At 42.3% G+C, this 13,724-nt stretch overlaps 1 protein-coding gene across 2 annotated transcripts in view; it reads left to right on the plus strand.

The window, feature by feature from the left end:
- Positions 1-13,724, plus strand: part of EXOC4 (exocyst complex component 4) — a 585,849-nt gene that overhangs the window by 293,713 nt on the left and 278,412 nt on the right. The gene's annotated exons all lie outside the window — the stretch shown is intronic.

Genomic DNA, 13,724 nt, shown 5'->3' on the forward strand with positions numbered 1-13,724 from the left:
AGTAAACAGGTAAGCACTTATTATTTGTCACCGAAAGGGCCTTTTGATGGAAGTTTTGCCATCCGTTTATTTAAAGGCAGTATGGCTCAGTGCAAGACTTTAGCATTATTTATTTGTTTGGCAGTCCAAAATAATAAAAGGCTGTAGTTCTAGATCATGCAAACTAAACACTGGCAGTTCCCCACTGTACCATCTATGAAAGGTCATATATAACATACTTTATCAGGTATTCTCTGATATTCTTGTGATATGTATCAATGACAGCCATTCATCTCCAGGATTACATAAAGTTGTAGCTGTGGCACAAATAAGGATAATGATAATAACAATAACAACAACAAAAATAGCCTTTATATGGTTTCCCTTAAGTGTGTCATAATATGAATCATTCCAGGAGATGCAGTAGAAAAATGTGTCACAATGAACTTTTTCATTCTGGCATGTAAGGTGTGTGTGTGTGTGTGTGTGTGTGTGTGTGTGTGTGTGTGTGTGTGTGTACACATACGTACAGGAGGGGGTTTCTAATAGTTACCATACAAATAAAAGTAATATAGAATTTCAGAAGTTGGCACTTCGATCCATCATACCAAGCAATCCATTTTTGCTCTTGCTGGAGCCTTCTCGAAGCCTGAAAATGATGAAAACTTTAATAACTTTGCCTGCACACATTCCCCCCTGGGCCTGTGGTAAATATCAGGTACCAAGATACTGTTGAAATTAACTTGAAAACATAAAACTGTAAGACGTCCCTCCTCCCAACCCTGCCATCCTCCATGTCAAGGAAAGGTATGACTTTATGACACTCTTCATAATAACTGAGCCCCCTACTCAGAAAGCACCGGCTGCCTTGAAGAGCTCTTGTTAATCTGAAAATAAACTGCCAGGATTACATAAATAATGAAAGAGCTAAAAATGCCATAGTTTTGTAATGTAGATGAAGGCAAGGTGTCATGTCAGGATCACATTTGCATACTAGAATGATTTAGTTATCACGCCATCTACTCTAAAGAAGCCCAAATGTTTATGAATATTCATAGGTCTCGATTAAAATATTAATAACACACTGGTAGTTTTGTGGACTCTGAGCATCCATAAATAGTTCTGTTTGGTTTGTGTGGAGAAAGGAAACAACAGAAAGGCAGTCCTACTGATGGGATTTCAATTGGTATTTATTTCTCAGACAAAAGCGGCAGTTATTAGTTGACATAGTGTGACTCTGTTAGACTCTTGCTAATACTTCCCGTTCCAGCATTCCAAATACTGACCAACTTGGTTTCTTTAAAAAATGTTTGCCCCTCCCCTCCAGTACACTACTGCTTGGGGTGGCTCACAACGTTATTGCAATAGATACAATGTAAAATAAAAGATTAATAAAGTTAAACATGTTAAAAGACCGGGCTAAAACCCCATTTAAAATTACATTTTTAAAAAAAGTTTCAAATTAGAAGTGATTAATAAAAAGCTAAAAACTGAGAAATATAAAAACCAACCAGGTATAAGCAGGAGACAAAAAGTTTAAAAAGTTTCTTTTAAAAGATGTGTGTTTAATTGTTGTTTTTTTGGTTTTTTTTAAAAAACTCTGATGGAGGGAGCATGGTGAAGGTTTTCTGTGAGGGCGTTAAAAAGCTGAGGGGCCGCTACCAAAAAGGCCCTGTCTCTAGTCCCCACCAACAGGATCTCTGTTAGTGACGGGGCCATGAGCAAGGCCTGAAATGTTGAGTGGAGCGACCTGGCAGGTTCATATGGGCGAATGCAGTCTGACGAGTACCCCAGCCTCAAGCTGTGAAGAGCTTTAAAGGGCAAAACTAGCACCTTGAATCTAGCCTGGAAATGGACCGGTAACCAAAGAAGCTGCTGCAGGATGGATGTGACACTCATTAAGTGACTTGTGCCCATGAGCATCCTTGCAGCAGCATTCTGGACCAGCTGAAGCTTCCAAACTGTTTTCAAGGGCAGCCCAATGTAAAATGCATTGCAGTAGTCCAATCTGGTTGTTACCAAAGCATGAGTGACTGAGGTCAGGTCCAGCTGCTCCTAGTAGGTTCTCAACTGGTGTACCTGCCGTAGATGGTGGGAAAGCACCTCTGCACACCACTGTCACCTCTGCCTCCAAGGACAGCTTTGGGTCCAGAAACACCCCCAAAGTGCGCACTTTGTCATTCAGAGGGAGTTCAAGTCCTGATTTACCTCACTACTTGGATGATCCAACCCAGAGCCCTTGCATTTTATCTGGATTAAGTTTCAGCTTGTTTGCCCCCATTCAATCCAGAACAGCCCCCAAACCCCGGTTCAGAGCATCCAGGCCTCCCTGGTGTCTGCTGATAGGTATAGCTGCGTGCCATCAGCATATTTATTTATTGATTTTACTTTATTTATATACCGCCCTTCCAAAAACAACTCAAGGTGGTTTACATCAAAATAAAATCAATTGAAATCAATTAACAATTAAAATCATTTAAAACCAACATTAAAAATGTAAAACCATAAATCTTATTAAAAGCCTGGGTGAATAAATTAAATTGAATTGATGACACCGCACCCCACACCCATGTCTGACCACTCCCAGAGGTTTCATGTAGATGTTAAATAGCATAGGGGACAAAATAGATCCCTGTGGCACCCCATAGGCCAAAAGGTGGAGCAGGCATTCCCCAGCACCACCTTGTGAGTACAACCCTCCAGGTAAGAGCGGAGTCATCTTATAACTGTGCCTCAAGTCCCAACCTAGAGAGACAACTCAGAAGGATGCCATGGTAAATGGTATTGAAAGCTGCTGAGAGGTCTAGAAGAATCAACAGTGTGACACCCCCTCTGTCTTTTTGCCAACGTAAGTCATCCACCAGGGCGACCAAGGCAGTTTCCATCCCATATCCAGGTCGGAAGCCAGACTGGAAAGGATCTAAGCAGGTTTATCCAGGACTGCCTGGAGCTGAGATGCCACCACACTCTCCAACACCTTGCCCAAGAAGGGGAGGTTAGAAACTTTTAAAAAATTGTTTAGATCATCTGGGTCCAATGAGGGTTTTTAAAGGAGGGATCTAATGACTGCCTCCTTTGACTGAGGGGGCATCACCCCCTGCTTCATAGAGGCATTCACCACCCCCTCCACCCATGGACCTAGTCCCTCCCTAGCAGCCTTCAACAACCATTAAGGACAAGAGTCAAGTATGCTTGTGGTAGGCCTCAGCCTTCCTCCTGCTCCTCAGTGTCCATCTCCTCAGGCAACACAGTCTGAAAACCATCCAATAAAGACCAGACTGTGCATTGGCAAAATTCAGTTCTGGTGCTGCAAAAACCTTAGCGTCCAAGTTAGAACAGATACAGATTATTTTATCTGCAAAATGTAACCTGGCGGGCCAACTGTGCCTGGCAGGCACAACTGGGAAAGATTTACATCTCCCCCCTCATTCAACCAGGTCTCTGTAATGTACGCCAGGTCAATGTGCTCATCCAAGATAACCTCCTGGATGGCTGTGGTCTTTGCATTTATGGACCTGGTATTTAATAGCACCAGCTTTAGGCAAGGTGGGTTGCTGAGAGAGTTACTGTGGTCTCCTTGGATGGGAGAAGGACTGGAGGGTGTGATGACTTTGATATAGCCAGTGTACCTTTCCCTCATCTGGCATGCCCTACTTGCACCACCATATCACTCTCTGCCAAGGACAACCTCAATTGGAAGGGCCTCCTCCAAAGTGACACGCTCCCCCGACACATATTGTGAAGAGCAACACCTTAATAATGACAAAACAGAAAACTCACCCCTAATAAAACAGAAGCAATATTCTAGATAAGCCCCACCCCTTCTAGTGTTTTGTCTATTTTGTTGATAGTGGATTCTCTGGTCATTCATCATTTTGCACCAAGGATGATGAATGAACAAAGATGTTCATTCATCACCTTTGGTGCAAAGTGATGAATGACTAGAGAATCCACTATCATTGTTCATCTTTGTTCATTTATCATCTTTGGTACAAAATGATGAGTGACCAAGAGAATCCACTATCAGCAAAATCATGGATTTTGTAACAAAGCCCAGTACCCCATTGAGTGGTTGGCACCCCATGTACACTGCACCACAACCTGCTCTGGGCCACCCTGGTGCCCCCCATGTAGAGTTATGGGGCTGCTGAAATCCCCTTCACTCCCTATGGGAAAAAGCTTAAAGACACACAAACCTCAGAAATTTGTTTAAAATAACCCCTTTGCCCAATTTCTTTGAAATTTGAGTGGTAGTTTCCTTCTACACATTGGGCACTAACACCCACAACAACCTGCTCTGGGCCACCCTGGTGTCCCCCATGTGGAGTTAGGTGGTTGCTGAAATCCCCATTATTCCCTATTGTGGGAAGTTTAAAGGTGCACAAACTTCAAAAATAAATAAATTAAACATCACCCTTTTGCTCAGTTTCTTTGAAATTTGGGTGGCAGCTTCCTTTCACCCATTAGGAAGTACCACCCAGCACAGCCTACTCTGGGACACCATGGTGCCCCCCATGGAGTTATGGGGCAGCTGAAATCCCCATTATTTCCTATGAGAAAAAGCTTGAAGATGTGCAAACTTCAAAAATTTGTTAAAAATCACCCTCTTGCCCAATTTATTTGAAATTTGGGTGGTAGCTTCCATCCATTGGGAACTACCTCCCACCCCACTCTTGCTCCCGGAACCTCTTTTTTGCCCTGAAATGATTCAGATTTTGATTGATTTGGATCCAAATTGAATCAGGTGATTCGGGCGGGGGGGCAGATTCAGACCAAAAGCAAATTGGGGGTGATTTGATTCGGGTACAAATCAAATCGAAAAAATAGATACATGCACATCCCTACACTATACAAACCTTAAATTGTATTCCAGCTCTGATTCTGCTATTCTTTTTGATTCTACTGTTAATCACCACACATGCAATTGATCTTGATTGGTACACTTGATCTTGATTGGTACACTGTAGAAGCAGGAAAATGGAAAACATTAATGAAACAAGGCTGTTACAACACATGGGACCTGTGTTGTGTCAGTCAAGAGGAATTTAAACTTAGGAACCCTCTCTGGAGGGAGTTCCTAAAGGAGAGGCTTTGGAATAGAGCTAACAGGTGGCCTTAAAATTCAGTTGGAATTAACTGAGAGTCAGATAGGGGCGGTTAGTGCTGGAGAGAGGATCTCTGGTTAGGGTCTCTAGAACAGGACTGAGGATGGAATTGGGAAGTTGGTAGGTAGGTTTTACACACCAGGCATGGCCTCTGTAGAGCAAGATTGACTATCCAGTGTAAATGCTGGGAGTATATGGTTGATTACACAGGATATACAGCCAGGGAGGTTGTATTCCAGTAAAAGGTGTTGAAAGTCTAAAGAAGCTTGTTATTTCTAAACAGTCACCTTAGTAACTTTGAAAGTAAAGCCTTTGTTGATGTACTAAAACAATCTTATATAAGAAACTTAGTTTGAATACCAGTTAGAAGTATAAGAGGTGATGTTCAGTCTTGCCAGTTCTGAGGTTGTTACTTTGTCTCAGAAACAATTACACGTTTGACCCTAGATTGTAGTGAATCAGAAACCAATGAAGCCATTGTACAAAAATAAAGTTATTCTCTTTGGTTTGGAACTTTAAACTGTTTCAACTGTATCTATTCTCCCCATGTTAACTCTTGGGCGCAATACCAAAGTTAGAGTGAGAAACACAAATTAGGGTTTAATTTGGTGGTGGTAGCATAATATTTTAATTTTGCCTTATTTTAATTATATTGTAAACTGCTTTGGAATTATTTTAATGAAAAGTGGTATAGAAATCTAACTAAATAAACATTTTAAAGCAAATCCAAAGGGTCACAAACACATTGTTTATTTCAACATCTATATATTTTAGTCATGAATCTCCCAGTTCCAACCTTGGGTCCTGACAGAGCCAGACTCTTTTGCCTTACTAGAGATCTGTAAACCAAAGGCCAGCCTGTATGTAAGCACATGAGCCATACAGTCGTCCATCGCCAAGCACGGTTCTGAGTATCCGCAACTGGGAAATTGTGGCAGGTCTCGCCAACCACAACTCGAGTATCCACGGTTTGGCAAGATTTTTTTGCAATTTTGGGGCATGGGGTGATTTTTGGAGGGCAGGGGTGACTTTTGGGGTCCCCCTTCACTCCTCTTATTGACTCATGGTGATTTGGGGGGTTCCCCCCTATTTTTAACTGTATTTTGCAGTCCTTTCATGACTGTGATTCCCCTAATGCCCTGTTTGCAATTGATTTTAATGGCTCTCCAACTGCAAATCTGGAGAAAACTGTGAGGTTTTCCCAGAACGAAACCCTTGCAGTTGGTGGGGGATGGCTGTATAAATGGGGGAGAACAGCTTTCATTACCAAACATTCAATATTTATTAGAAAATCAAATTATACACTCTGATTTGGGAATTCGCAAAATGACTCATTCACTTGGGGAATTAAGTAGAGCATATTCACGAGAATATTAACACAGAAATGCATTCAGACATTGTAGCTGAAATTAAAGGAGAGAGAAAAACATTACGTTCTGAGAAGCACAACTCTTAGAGAGTCTACTTAGCACATGTAATGGCTGGCAATTGTAAAGCTACTGAGAGATAGATGCTGGAGCAGGCAATAGGAACAAGGGGAGAAAGAAGATAAATGGAAATCAGGGTTCATTTGATTTAAATCAAAACAATTTAAATCATGATTTAAATCATAATTTAAATCGCTTCACAGAAGGACTCAATTTTAATAATTTAAATCACAATTCAAAGTACTACTCGGGCAGATTCTACTTAATCGTCATTTTCTATACAAGTACATTATTGTTGTCTAATATAACCATAATACATATTTATAGAGATGTAGGTTTCATTATTAGAAGGTAGGTACACACTATAATAGGTACACACTTCTCATAATGCTGTTTCATTCGGGCAACCAGGACTTACATTGTTGCACCGTTTGCATTTTGCTCACATGCCTTTCTTACCCACAGATACAGGAACGTCATTAAAATACAGTCATCCTTTTCCAACCGTGTGGGTTCTGTTCGGGAAAATCTCGTGGCTGGCAAATTCACATTAGACGAACCGTTGAAATCAATAGCAAATGGGTTAGGGGAATCGCAGTCGCGAAATGGCCAAAAAATAACGTAAAAAAAGGGGGAAACCCCCCAAATCACCAGGAGTCAGTAAGAGGAGTGAAGGGACCCCCGAAAATGACCCATAGAAAAAGAGCCAGCGTGGTATAATGGTTACAGTGTTGGACTAGGACCAGTGAGACCTGAGTTCAAATCCCCATTCAGCCATGATACTTGCTGGGTGACTCTGGGCCAGTCACTTCTCTTAGCCTAAACTACTTCACAGGGTTGTTGTGAAGAGAAAGGTAAGTATGTAATACACCACTCTGGGCTCCTTGGAGGAAGAGTGGGACATAAAATGTAAAACAAAAAACAAATCCCAACCCCCAGAAATGACCCCCTGACCCCCCGGAAATTGTGGGGGGAAACACCCCAATTTGGGGGGGGAGTCTTGCCAAACTGTGGATACTCTGGTCACGGTTGGTGAGACCTGCCACAATTTCCCGGTCATGGATACTCAAAACCGTGATTAGGAAACCCATGGTTGGTGAGAGATGACTGTATTCCCAAACAGGGTCTCTCTTACAGCCTGCTGCCATGATAGGTGTTTCCCTTCAACAATGGAGGATACACTCGAAGTTTCCTAAGGATTGCATGAATATGTTCTGTTCACTTTGAGTTTTTCTTTCTATTCCCCTCCCCTTCCCCATCCTGTGCATTTATATCCAGACTCCTCTTCATTGCTCAGATCTATTTCATCCCCACCCACCCCCGCCCAACCCTCTGTGCATTCATATACCTTATTTGTCTTTGTACTTTGAGGGGGTGAGCAAGGGCTTGACTGTTTTTGTGTGTGTGCTGCATGTACACCTCCTGCAGAATCGGACTGATCAGCTCTGTTATCTCTCATCCTGATTTACTGTTGTTAACATGTTCATAGAATATAATTAGAAGTTATGATTAATATTCATGATGATATATTTGACCTTGGTTCTTTATGAATTTTTTTGAAAACAATTTAAATTTTAAAAAATCAATGTAATTTTTTAAAAAATCTGATTTTTATGAACTCTGGGGGAAATTGATGGATAGAGAAAACAGTGAACCAGGGAGTGGGTTGGCTAAAGAGGAAGGGAGTAGGCAAAATATGAAGATGAACTGCAGTTGTGGACTTGATGAGACCAGGTGGATTTAACCTGCAGCAGTAGAGCCTAGGCTCAGAAGTGGAGGGGGATGTTTGAGCCAAGCGGAGAGGTGAACATGAGAGAAGCTTTCCAATGCTGGTCACTATGATGAGGGAGATCAGCAAGAGAAAGCAGGAAGGAAATAGGTTTCAGATGACCTTGGCACCCTTTTGCTCACAAACTCAGCATGAGTGGAGACGTCTGTTCCTAAATATAGGTCACCATTATGCTCGGGCTTTGTTTGAGCTCTTGGAACTGTTCATAAATGAATTTTATGACTCTTGTACAGTTTTCCAATTGGACACCTTGTGGCAATCTGGACCCAAATTTGGGGGACCTTCCGACTTAGTTTGGGCTGAGAAGGAAGTCTGACCTAACTAGGCATTAATCTTGGGTTAGGGAGCCTGTGGCCCAGTAAGTCTTTTTGTGAAGATTGCACAGATGGCAGTTCTGTGTGCAGTACTGTATGCAGTAAAGTTGCATTCAACATCCCACTTTTTCGGGGGCTTGGAAAGGGTAAATGTAAGATAACTATTGTCCCAAACCTCAAATAAGTTATATGCCTCTGTTCCAGTAGATCTCTTTATTAGGACCAACCAGCAGATAGTTTTCTTGACTCCACCAATTTACAGGGTAGAAATAAACATATTCGTAAAGGCAGAATGGAAACTGAGCAGCAGATGGTCCAGCAAATGTCAATGAGGCATACAGATTGAAATTTTTAAGAGAAAAGGTCAACTTGCTAAGAGAAAGATGAATAGGAGTCTAACACAGAAAAAGGGGCACAAAAGTCAAACCATTATTTCCATCTTTCGTAGTAATTTCTGAGGAAGAAATAGGTGTTATTCGCTTGCATGAAAATGGACAGGAATCACTTCCAAATTAACCTGTATGAGGAATAAGGTGGAAACTCTTAGAAATTCATAGCCTTGGGAGAGAGAGAAAATGTCATCATCCATCGTAAATGAGCCCAAAGTGTATTATAATTTTTCCATACTGGCTAGTGCTATCCTATTGGTAGACTACATCGCTTTCTGTGGTGATGAGAACTCTGTTCTCTTCTGCCTTTGATCCTATAGGCTGAATTGTCAGCAGAGATATGTGGGCAGAAAATGTTCTGAATTGGAAATTTATATAGAATGTGCTCTATGCTATATTTTCCTGCAGAAATACTTTTTCATAAAATTATTTAGAAACATAATGAATAGATATAATATCAATTCAAACTGGACAGTTTCAAACCCATAACTTGTAACATGTTTCAGGTGATTATCCCTAGGAATATTCATATGTAATGATGCTAGCTCTTTGGACATACAAAAATCAGTATGATAAAGTTTTCACTACCTTCATTCCCCACCCCTGCATATGCAAACAATGAGAGGAAGTACCGTGGGGGTTCTGTTCCGATCCGGAATGGGGGCTGCAGATATTGAAAGTCTGGATAATGGGGCATTAGGGCTATGGGAATTGGGGGGGGGGTTAGGTTCCCTAGCTGTGAAAAACGGTGGGGGAGGGGGAGTGTGAAATGAGCAAGAAGTGGGGGATGTTGGGGGGAGTGCCCTAACGTGCTCTATGTGTTCCTAGCTGCTCAGCAATGCCCCCCCCATGCTGTTTTTTTCAGGGGGGTTCCACGGAAAATCTCAGTGGGTTCTAAAACAAAACAGAACGGAAATGAGCCAGCAAATGGCTCCTTGAGTTAAAATGGCAGACAGAAATGACCTCGGAGGTCATTTCTGCCCACCCCCATCTTGCAGATATGTGAGTCGTAACCTATTCAGTGCCTGATTTTTCGCATATACCAAGTTCGAGTGGCAGTTACCCGACTGCAGATACCCACAACTGTGGATGCTGGTTCTCCTGTATACGCTGTATACTTGTAAATATTTTAAGATATTTACAAATAAATATTTATAATAAAGAAATTCCAAATAAAGCTTTGAATGTATTTGAAAATTACATTTAAGGATTATAATGTGTGCTGAGTTATGAATTATTTTTTGAATTATTTTAATCAAATAATTTTTGAATTATTTTAATCAAATATTTCAGTTCAAATATCTTCTTTATATATCATTCTCTAAGACATACCCATGGCTAATCCCACGTGTGGCAGCTCTCGCGAAAGTTCGGAGAGCTGCTGGATAGCCACATGACGGTCCAGAGAATGAATATGGTGGGGGTGGAGGTGGCCGGCCAACTGAAGAAAATGGTGGCAAGCAGCCGCGGCTGGGTGACTGAGCTACTGTGATTGGTAGTTGGCTGGCCAGCTGGTGGACAGCCAGAAAGTGGGGCTGGGCAGGTGCCACAAAAGGAGATGGCGGGCAGGGAACAAGAAGAGGGTGGGCGGGGGGAGAAGAAGGGTGGGGGGAGAAGACAGGTGGGGGCGGGCAGGCAAAAAAGCGACAACGGGGTGGGGTGGGGGGAGAAGATGCCGGTGGCGAACTAGGGGTGCAGATGCTCTTCTTTAGAATAATGAGAGATTGTGTGTGTGCGTGTGTGTGCGCATGCAAAGTTTTCTGGAAAATCCACATTATTGTTGGTCAGTCATGTTTCCAATGGCTCCAAATAAAGCCTGTCTTGAAATCTCAGAAATCATGATCTGGTACAGTAGTTTCCAACCTTGGGGCACCTAAGTGTTGCTGAATCAGTCCCAGATTCAATTTATTGTGGCTGGGGATGATGGGAGTTGTAGTTAAGCAACCTCTGGAGGCCTCCAGGTTGGGAACCACTGATCTAGTAGTTCTGACAACCAGGAAAGAGAGAAAATGAATTCTGTCTCTGAGGAGGATCCTGTCCAATTTGGATGGTAATTAATAGAGCTTAGTATAAAATTATATAGTATTCAGAGATATTTTTAGATCACAGTATATTCCCAGTGACTGTTCCTTCAGAATGGTACTTCATATTGCCAAGTACACAGCAGTGAAGAAGAAAATGGCAGTTGTGTTCCTAGTTTCTCTTCTCTACCTCTGCAACACGTAGTTCAACTTACCTCATGACTTGACGTCCAATGCTAAATGTTTCGCTTTTTCATTAGTTAAGGGGAAACATTCCTTTTATCCTTCCCCGTCATTATGTCACTGGTAGAGTAGAAAAATGCATACCATAATAATGTCAGGACACGAGGGGAGTTGAGCTAGGTGTGACCAGAAGAATGGGAACAGAAATTGACATGGGCTACCATTTCCAGTGTCAGCCTTGTGCTCTTTGTAACAGCTAATCATACCCTCAGAAATAGAAAAAGAAAAATAATTTTTAATATACAAGTTTGAGTCAGCATGCGGAAAATGCAGAGATATGGAAGAGTCCTATTGCAAGTCTGTGGGTACATTTTCATCCTAATCTTGATTGCCATAAAATCTGGAGTTATCCAAGATGGCTGTCTGAGTCAGCCTTATCTATAATTGGAAAGCATCATTGCAGAGACATGACTAAACTCAGCAGGTTCTCACAGTTATGGATTGATAAGAACACCAGAACAGCCCTGCTGCTGGATCAGGCCCAAGGCCCATCTAGTCTAGAATCCTGTTTCACTCAGTGGCCCACCAGATGCCGCTGGAAGCCCACAGGCAGGAGTTGAGGGCATGCCCTCTCTCTTGCTGTTACACCCCTGCAACTGGTACTCAGAGGCATCCTACCTTTGAGACTGGAGGTGGCCTATAGCCCTCTGAGTAGTAGCCGTTGATAGACTTCTCCTCCTTGAAGTTATCCAACACCCTCTTAAAGCCATCCAGGTTATTGGTTGTCACCACATTTTGTGGCAGAGAATTCCACAAGCTGATTATGTGTTGTGTGGAAAAGTACCTCCGATTGTTGGTACTAAATTTTCTGGCAATCAGTTTCATGGGATGACCCCTGGTTCTAGTGTTATGTAAGGAGGAGAAAGATTTCTCTCTTTCAACGTTCTCCTTACCATGCATCATTTTATAGACCTCTATCATGTCTCCCCACAGTCATCTTTTTTCTACTCTAAACAGCCCCAGGTGTTGTAGCCTTGCCTCATAAGGAAGGTGCTCTAGACCAGGGATTCTCAAGTTGGGTCTCCAGATGTAATTGGACTTCAACTCCCATAATCCCCAGCCCCAGTGACCTTTGGTTGGGGATTATGGGCGTTGAAGTCCAATAACATCTGGGGACCCAACGTTGAGAATCCCTGCTTTAGAACCCTGATCATCTTGGTTGCCCTCTTCTGCACCTTTTCCAGTTCTATAATGACCTTCTTTCCCCTGTCCTACAGAGTTCTACAATCCCCTGCTAAAAGGTGCAAAAAGGCACCTTTTAAAAGTGGTGATTCTCTTTACTGAGCAGGGGGAGAGCAACTGGCTCCCTTTTTGAAAATCAGTGTTTCATTTGCTACTTTCTAGTCCTCTGGTAGAGAGGCTGATTGTAGGGGAAAGTTATATATTTTAGCAAGGAGGTCAGCAATTTCACATTTCAGTTCTTTAAGTATTCTTGAATGGATGCCATCTGGCCCTGGCAATTTGCTAGTTTTCAATTTTTCCAGACAGTTTAGATCATCAACTCACTGTCACTCAGTTCCTTAGCTTCCATCCCCGAAAAGCCTGGTTCAAGAACAGTTATATGCTCAGTATCCTCTGCCATGAAGACAGATGCAAAGAACTCATTTAGTGTCTCCACAACCTCCATAACCTCCTTCATTATCCCTTTCATTGTCTAACAGTGCAACCGCCTCCCTGGCAGGTTTCCTGCTTCTGATGTATTGAAATAGGTTTTTGTTGTTCCCCTTGATGCTTTTATCAGAATGTTCCTCAAACTCTCTTTTAGTATCCCTTATTGTCACCTTGCATTTCTTTTGCCATAGTTTGTGTTTCTTTCTGTTCTCTTCATTTGGGCAGGCCCAATTTCGGAAGGAGGTTGTCTTCTCCTTTATGGCTTCCTTGACTTTACATGTAAGCCATGCTGGCACCCTCCTGGACATAGTGATACCTTTAGGAACATAGGAAACTGCCATATACTGAGTCAGACCATTGGTCTATCTAGCTTAGTATTGTCTTCACAGACTGGCAGCGGCTTCTCCAAGGTTGCAGGCAGGAATCTCTCTCATCAGCCCTATCTTGGAGAAGCCAGGGAGGGAACTTGAAACCTTCTGCTCTTCCCAGAGCAGCTTCATCCCCTGAGGGGAATATCTTGCAGTGCTCACACATCAAGTCTTCCATTCATATACAACCAGGGTAGACCCTGCTTAGCTATGGGGACAAGTCATGTTTGCTACCACAAGACCAGCTCTCCTCTCCTAGGAGAGCCTTTCCTCCTTTTGGGTATACAGTCTAACTGGGCTTCTAGTATTGTGGTTTTGAGTAAACTCCATGCATTCTGGAGTGAAGTGATCTTCCTGATTTTCCCTTTCAGTTTTCTTTTCACCATACTCCTCATTTTGGGGAAGTTTCCTCTTCTGAAATTCAAAATGTCTATGTTAGACTTCCTTAGTGATTCTCTCCCTGCATGTGTGCTGAATT

The sequence above is a fragment of the Hemicordylus capensis genome, chromosome 5 (genome assembly GCF_027244095.1).
Source record: "Hemicordylus capensis ecotype Gifberg chromosome 5, rHemCap1.1.pri, whole genome shotgun sequence".
NCBI classification, from domain to species: Eukaryota; Metazoa; Chordata; class Lepidosauria; order Squamata; family Cordylidae; genus Hemicordylus; species Hemicordylus capensis.